Source organism: Salmo salar, chromosome ssa15 (assembly GCF_905237065.1).
Source record: "Salmo salar chromosome ssa15, Ssal_v3.1, whole genome shotgun sequence".
Classification (NCBI taxonomy): domain Eukaryota; kingdom Metazoa; phylum Chordata; class Actinopteri; order Salmoniformes; family Salmonidae; genus Salmo; species Salmo salar.
This window is the reverse complement of record NC_059456.1, coordinates 53,809,898-53,818,050: the sequence shown is the minus strand read 5'-3', so window position 1 is coordinate 53,818,050 and position 8,153 is coordinate 53,809,898. Positions and strand designations below refer to the sequence as shown.

Genomic DNA, 8,153 nt, shown 5'->3' with positions numbered 1-8,153 from the left:
ACATTGAGGGTTGTTAACACTAGAAGGTTATCTCATCATTAACCAAGCCTTGCAGGAGTGTTTGAACCTATGACTGGTAGAAACTGTTTTAATCGCAGCCAGTCATTTTTTCCACTCTACAACTGCCGTATATAAAACATGTTCTGACCAGTACAACTTTTAAATTGACATTGCACAAAGTCTACGGCTCTGCCTCTCGTGGCGTCCGAAGAGTCCCTAACTGAAGTAAAACGTTTTTGTTTTCAGATACTGGTGGACTGTGCCATATAAGATGTTGTGGGTCATCCCCAACTTCAATTGAACAACCCTTTTATCAACCATTAGCCACTAGAGTTCTCTGAGTTGAGAAGGGCCAACATGAGACAGAGGGCTCAGATTCAGTATCGTCCTTGCTATTTTATTGTTATCTGTTTATAGTTTGTACAAAGTAGTGAAAGCATAATCATAGTGAGTGTTTTCAAGGTACCCTTATCCAGAAAATAGACAATCACCTACACCTAAAAACTCCTAGGGTTGATAAATTAGCCTCAACTTCTTTAAATGTTTAAGAGAAAACAGGTTATTCCCTATCCCATATTCATACTGCACTCCTAACACTCCAGAACCTCCAAGAAAATAGGTTGCTCCTAACACCTAAGCTAAGGCCTGCATTTTTTTCTTCCATTACTTCTTAAAACTTCACTGGGGTAAGGGCCAGCATTCGGAATTTTTGATGAAAAGCGTGCCCAAATTAAACTGCCTGCTACTCAGGCCCAGAAGATAGGATATGCATATAATTAGTAGATTTGGATAGAAAACACTCTAAAGTTTCCAAAACTGTTAAAATAATGTCTGTGAGTATAACAGAACTGATATGGCAGGCGGAAACCTGAGGAAAATCCATCCAGGAAGTACTATTATTTTGAAAGGCTGTTTTTCCATTGAAAGCCTATCCACCATACAAAGACTTAGGACTCAGTGTATGGTTTTCTGTGGCTAGCCGCTGACCTAACATAATCGCATAGTGTGCTTTTGCCGTAAAGCCTTTTTGAAATCTGACACAGCGGCTGGATTAACAAGACGTTTATCTTTAATCCTATGTATAAATCTTGTATCTTTCATCAATGTTTATGATGAGTATTTCTGTAATTTGATGTGGCTCTCTGAAATTTCACCGGATGTTTGTTTGAGACAATGATTACTGAACATGACGCGCTATTTCTGACTTTTGTGACTCCTCTCCTTGGCTGGAAAATGGCTGTATGGTTTTCTGTGACTAGGCGCTGACTTAACATAATCGCATGGTGTGCTTTCACCGTAAAGCCTTTTTGAAATCGGACACTGTGGTTGCATTAACAAGAAGTTTATCTATAAAATGGTGTATAATACTTGTATGTTAGAGGAATTTTGATTATGGGATTTCTGTTGTTTTGAATTTGGCGCCCTGCAATTTCACTGGCTGTTGTCGAGGTGGGACACTACCGTCCCACTTATACCAGAGAGGTTAAAGTGTTTCAGAGAAAACAGGTTACTCCCTATCCCATACACATATTGGCTGATGGTGGTATAGTACGTGGTGATGAAGAACTCCACCTCGGAACAGGAGGGGAAGTCGTGAGGGCTGAAGGCCAGGTAGAGGACCAAGTAGAGGATCCAGTCCATCTGGAACAACCCCATTGCTGCTAGGATGCCCACCACCCCTTCTTTCTCAGAGGCTGCCCCCCTGCTGCACTTGGCGCTGGCACCACCATCCTCCTCTACTCTAGCAGCATCTGGCGCACCAACATTTAGCAAACATTTATATAATGAGTTATAATACTGTAGGTGCATTCAACTAAAGTAGGTGAGACAAACACATATCAAGACACTGGGGGATTGGAAATGATGCAGACAATTACATTGATGGAAGCAACATTCTATCCGCAATATTAAAGCTGATCCACCCCCTACATGTTTTGTGTCAGCTGGACACCCCTGAGAAAAGTGTGGTCAAAGACCACAGATCTGGAATCAGATCACTCTACCCCCAAAACGAACCTTATAAACCATTAGACTAGAGGGATAACAAAATATCTGAACCTGGATCAGTGGTTAGGGGGAACCTCTCCCGACTCCATGGGGTTTACAGACCTTTACAATGAGACAGCTGGTGGCGGTGACGATGAATAGAAGCAGCAGGTTGCAGAGCAAAATATAAAGGTACTTGTAGACTTGATTAGTGGTCGGGCAGTTCTCCTTGGGACAGTGGAAGAAGTCTGGAGGGCAGCTGCCGTCATGTGTATAGTTATCCATATGACCGTCCAGGTTCATGAGATAGGGAAGGAGCTCCCAGGAGTATGGCTAGCATCACACACAGCCCACTCACAGCCCAGGCCAACCGGATGTTGTCCAGAAAGATGGGTAAGTTGCCCCTCGTCTCAGGATCTCAACGCTTCTGGTAACGGAAGATGCTGAAGAGGACGGTGAAGAGGATGCTGGCAATTTTGCCGAACACCAACATTCCAAACAAATAGAGCCAAACACATAACTTAATCTCCGCCTGACCAGGGCGCAAACTCATATAACCCTCCGCAGTGTAAGAAACAAGAAGCACTAGCAATAGCCTAGAAATAGCCCACCACTGACCAAGAAAAGCTAAGCCATCTGGGGTGACAGTACTTCTAGGTCTCAGGAAGGCACTAGCAATGCACTTTGGCCATCAGCTGCTATACTACTTTACTCTCACCGTGAAGAACTTGAGGGGCCGGCAAGACCAGGTGGTGAGGATGGACGTTGTGGTTGGGGGCAACGAGGTTGGAGGCAGCGAGGCCCAGGAGAAACACCTCAAAGGTCTTCAGACAGGAGATCTGGTTCTTTATTAAAGACAGGATCAGGACTACATATCCCACAATGCCCACGGTGGAGATGAAGATCCTGAACACCAGGAGCTCAAGGGTGTCAACCATTTCTGTCTATTAGAAACTTGGCCAATGTGTGTGTAAGAACACTTTGCCCAGCCAGCCAAAAGAATGGACTCCCTCTCTTGAGCTTGGTGCCTCTGGAGGTTGTTCGTTGCCACTGCTTCTGCTTGCTTGTTGGGAATCTAGGCCCAGATCATTTGCAGAAAGAACTACACAAATCAAATTTTATTGATTGAGGAACCGTTGATCTATCCTTCTCCACACACCAACATACTGTTTGTGTGTGTGTGTGTTTGAGCTAGTGAGCTGTACCTTTCATTGTACCTTTCTGCCTCAGTGACCTCAAGCTCTGTTGCCATGCCTTCTAAGGCATCTGAACCCAGACTGCTGATTGGTTAAGCTCATTCGGTGACAAGGAACCAGAGGATGCGAGGCCTGGGACTGAGAGTCCCTTAAATTGCACCTTGAAGCTTTTTTCGGGGAGCCTCAACTCTGAGATGAGCACACCGAGCCTAACTTTCAAGGTGTGCCACCGCATGCCACCCACAAATTAGCTTGCATAATTAAACTGGTTTGTTGCGTAACGAAGTAGAGGTTGATTTCCACACATTCAACTCAACTCACACAATCTGCCTCTGTGTTATTACTTCCATGGCAAACATTTGTCACCTTAAAGCTTATGGAGGCAAAAACCAGTACATCCATGAACAGACCTTGTACTTAAGTTCTATTTAACCCTTTATTCAAGTTTGATGATCATTATATGGGTTGAATTCAGACCGAGGATGTAAAAGCTCATGAATAAAATCTCTCCACCCATTTAGAATGAAGTCAGACAAGTTCCATGTGAGGCCCTTCTTGTGAGGCCCTTCTTGTGAGGACAACGCGTAGATAATACATTCAGTTTATAGGTAAGCAGCGTTTACAAAGTGGGGATTAATAGAGAGACTTAGCAAGGGGAAAAGGAGCGAGAGCAGATAATGTAGGCAACATTATCATCAGTATACCATGCAGGTATTTGCACTTAATGCACCTAAAACACACCTAGCTCAACATCACTGAACGTTCACTCATCCTTTCACCCTCTCCTTAGTTTCTCTTGTCAGTCCCTCAGACTCTCACCCACTCTCTGATCGCGCTCTTCTGTACTTTAATACCCAATCCTCACTCCCTCATGTCTTTTTCATCAATCTCTCATCCCATTTTAGAGGGGCACATCTCAATAGTCTACAGTGGCATCCTCTCCGAACCTCCTTTTCTCCATCAGCACTGACAGGTTTGTTTTGAAAAACTTACCCGGTCTAATTTGAGATCTCCAGAGGGGAGTGAATGAGAGAAGAAGGGCAGGGGTAACTTTTTAGAATGAGATTGAGATTCTGTCAGAGAGACAGAGACAGTCTGAAGTCAAGCGTCTACTGTTTGCCGATGATCTGGTGCTTCTGTCACCAACCAAGGAGGGCCAAGGAGGGCACCTAGATCTTCTGCACAGATTCTGACAGACCTGGGCCCTGTCTCAGTAAGACAAAAAAAATGGTGTTCCAAAAAAGGTCCAGTCGCAAGGACCACAAATACAAATTCCATCTAGACACCGTAGCACTAGAGCACACAAAAAAAAAGATAAATACCTCTGCCTAAACATCAACACCGCAGGTAACTTACACAAAGCTGTGAACGAGCTGAGAGACAAGGCAAGAAGGGCCTTCTATGCCATCAAAAGGAACATAAGATTTGACATACCAACTGGATCTGGCTAAAAATACTTGAATCAGTTATAGAACCCATTGCCCTTTATGGTTGTGGGGTCTGGGGTCCGCTCACCAACCAAGAATTTACAAAATAGGACAAACACCAAATTGAGACTCTGCATGCAGAATTCTGCAAAAATATTCTGTGTACAATGTAAAACACCAAATAATGCATGCAGAGCAGAATTAGGTCGATACACGGTAATGATCAAAATCCAGAAAAGAGACATTAAATCCTACAACCACCTAAAAGGAAGTGATTCCCAAACAATCCATAACAAAGCCATCACCTACAGAGAGATGAACCTGGAGAAGAGTCCCCTAAACAAGCTGGTCCTGGGGCTCTGTTCACAAACACAAACAGACCCCACAGAGCCACAAGACAGCAACACAATTAGACCCAACCAAATCATGACAAAACTAAAAGATAATTACTTGACACATTGGAAAGAATTAACAAAAAAACTGAGCAAATTAGAATGCTATTTGGCCCTAAACAGAGAGTACACAGTGGGAGAACACCTGACCACTTTGACTGACCCAAACTTAAGGAAAGCTTTGACTATGTACAAACTCAGCGAGCATAGCCTTGCTATTGAGAAAGGCCGCCGTAGACAGACCTGGCTCTCAAGAGAAGACAGGCTATGTGCACACTGTCCACAAAATGAGGTGGAAACTGAGCTGCACTTCCTAACCTCCTGCCAAATGTATGACCATATTAGAGACACATATTTCCCTCAGATTACACAGATCCACAAAGAATTTGAAAACAAACCCAATTTTGATAAACTCCCATATCTACTGGGTGAAATACCACAGTATGCCATCACAGCAGCAAGGTTTGTGACCTGTTGCCGCAAGAAAAGGGCAGCCAGTGAACAACAAACACCATTGTATACACAACCCATATTTATGTTTATTTATTTTCCCTTTTGTACTTTACGTATTTGCACATCATTACAACCCTGTATATAGACATAGTATGCCATTTGAAATGTCTTTATTCTTTTGGAACTTCTGTGAGTGTAATGTTAACTGTTAATTTGTATTGTTTATTTCACTTTGGTTAATTATTTACTTCACTTGCTTTGGCAATGTTAGCATGTGTTTCCCATGCCAATAAAGCCCTTCAATTGAAATTGAAAGGACAAGAAGAGGAAACAATTTTAGTAGATTGAGATACATACGGAGTGAGTGCCAGGTAATGTGTGAGTGAGGACAGAAGACAAGGGTAGAAATCCACTTTAGATTATTGAGATACAGCCACATCCAGAGTGAGTAAGAGCCCTCTCGTGCGTGAGCAGTCGCTTAAGAAGCACTCCCTCAGTGGCTCCCAAGCTTTATTTTATTTTAATCCATGGCAAAATATTTTGAATTACAGGATTTGCTATAAAACTGCAACATTTTCTCTTAGCCTCATGGCAAAATGTGTAGAATAGCATGAGATTAGCTATAAAACTGCACATTTTTCTCTCTGCCCCATGGTAAAATGTGTAGAATTGCAGGAAATTTGCTTTAAAACAGCGACATTTTCTCCCAGCCTCATGGCAAAATATGTAGAAAAGCATATGATTATCTATAAACTGCATGTTTTTTTCTCTGCCCCATAGTAAAATGTGTAAAATTTCAGGAAGTTAGATGTTTTCCTAAATAAATGTTTTTCTCTAAAAAGAAACATATACATTGACTGACCTTCATGTCTTAAAGTAATGATGAACTGTCATTTTTCTTTGCTTATTTGAGCTGTTCTTGCCATAATATGGACTTGGTATTTTACCAAATAGGGCTATCTTCTGTATACCACCCCTACCTTGTTACAACACAACTGATTGGCTCAAACGCATTAAGAAGGAAAGAAATTCCACAAATTAACTTTTAACAAGGCACACCTGTTAATTGAAATGCATTCCAGGTGACTACATCATGAAGCTGGTTGAGAGAATACCAAGCGTGTGCAAAGCTGTCAAGGCAAAGGGTGGCTACTTTGAAGAATCTCAAGAATATAAAATATATTTTGATTTGTTAAACACTTTTTTGGTTTCCACATAATTCCACATTTCATAGTTTTGATGTCTTCACTAATATTCTACAATGTAGAAATTAATACAAATAAAGAAAAACCCTTGAGTGAGTAGGTGTGTCCAAACTTTTGACTGGTACTGTATATAGCTTAAATTGACCTCTGCCATCCTCTGATGAAGGCCTACCTGAAATAGCGAACTCCGCACTATGGGTGGTAAATAATTGGATCTGATTAATTTGATTCAATGCAACTTCATCTTTGACAACTGCAACTTCCTATCTAAATGTTATGGTTATTTTGCTCAAAACTTGGGTTGCATATGGAACTGTGGCAATGTAAATAATTGTAAGGCTACTCATGTTTAATTCCAAAATAGCACGTTGTGTGACCATAAAAGCCTGTGTGCAATTGGACACCATATATCAGACCTCTGGATAAGACCCAGATGCAGACCGTTCGAATCACAGATGTTTATTTACAAAACAGGGGACAGGCAAACGACAGGTCAAGGGCAGGCAGAGGTCAGTAATCCAGGGTAGTGTCAGTAAGGTACAGAACGGCAGGCAGGCTCAGGTTCAGGACAGGCAGAGGTCAGTAATCCAGGGTAGTGTCAGTAAGGTACAGAACGGCAGGCAGGCTCAGGGTCAGGACAGGCAGAGGTCAGTAATCAAGGGCAGTGTCAGTAAGGTACAGAACGGCAGACAGGCTCAGGGTTAGGGCAGGCAGAGGTCAGTAATCCAGGGCAGGGTCAGAAAGGTACAGAAAAGCAGGCAGGCTCAGGGTCAGGGCAGGCAGAATGGTCAAAACCGGGAGGACGAGAAAACAGCACCTATAGAAACTCGAAAATGGGAAAACACGCTGGTAGGACTTGACGGGACAAGACAAACTGGCAACAGACAAACAGAAAATGCAGGTATAAATACACAGGAGATAATGGGGACGAATGGGAGACACATGGTGGGGGGTGGAGACAAGCACAAGACAGGTGAAACAGATCAGGGTGTGACAGTACCCTCCCCTCTAGGGATGCCACCTGGTGTCCTACCTGGGCACATACCTGGTTGACCAGGGTGCCTGCAGCGGAACTCAGCAATGAGGCCTGGGTCCAGGATGTTTCCTAGCGGGGACCCAGCACCTCTCCTCCGGGCCATAACCCTCCCAGTCAACCAGGTACTGGAATCCCCTGCCCCAAGGTCGAACACTCAGGAGGCGCCTCACTGTGTATGCCGGATGGTCGTCGATGAGACCGGGGAGAGGAGTGAGCCTGGAAACAGGAGACAACGGCTGTGAGACAGGCGTTTAATTCTAGATACATGAAAAGTGGGATGTATACGGAGAGTGCGGGAGAGTGCGGGACAACAGAAGGCGAAAAGCAGAGGGGCATTAGAGGAGGAGAAAGGCTAAAGTTTGCGGGACTCCACCCAGAGGGGCAGGTCCCGAGTGAACACCCATACCCTCTACCCGAGACGATAGCGGGGAGCAGGGGTCTAGTGGCGGCCTGTCGCC

The 8,153-nt window shown here is 43.7% G+C and overlaps 1 pseudogene; it reads right to left on the bottom strand.

Annotated features, from left to right (window-relative positions):
* Positions 1–320: 320 nt before the first annotated feature.
* Positions 321–2,924, bottom strand: LOC123727311 (uncharacterized; annotated as a pseudogene).
* Positions 2,925–8,153: the final 5,229 nt, after the last annotated feature.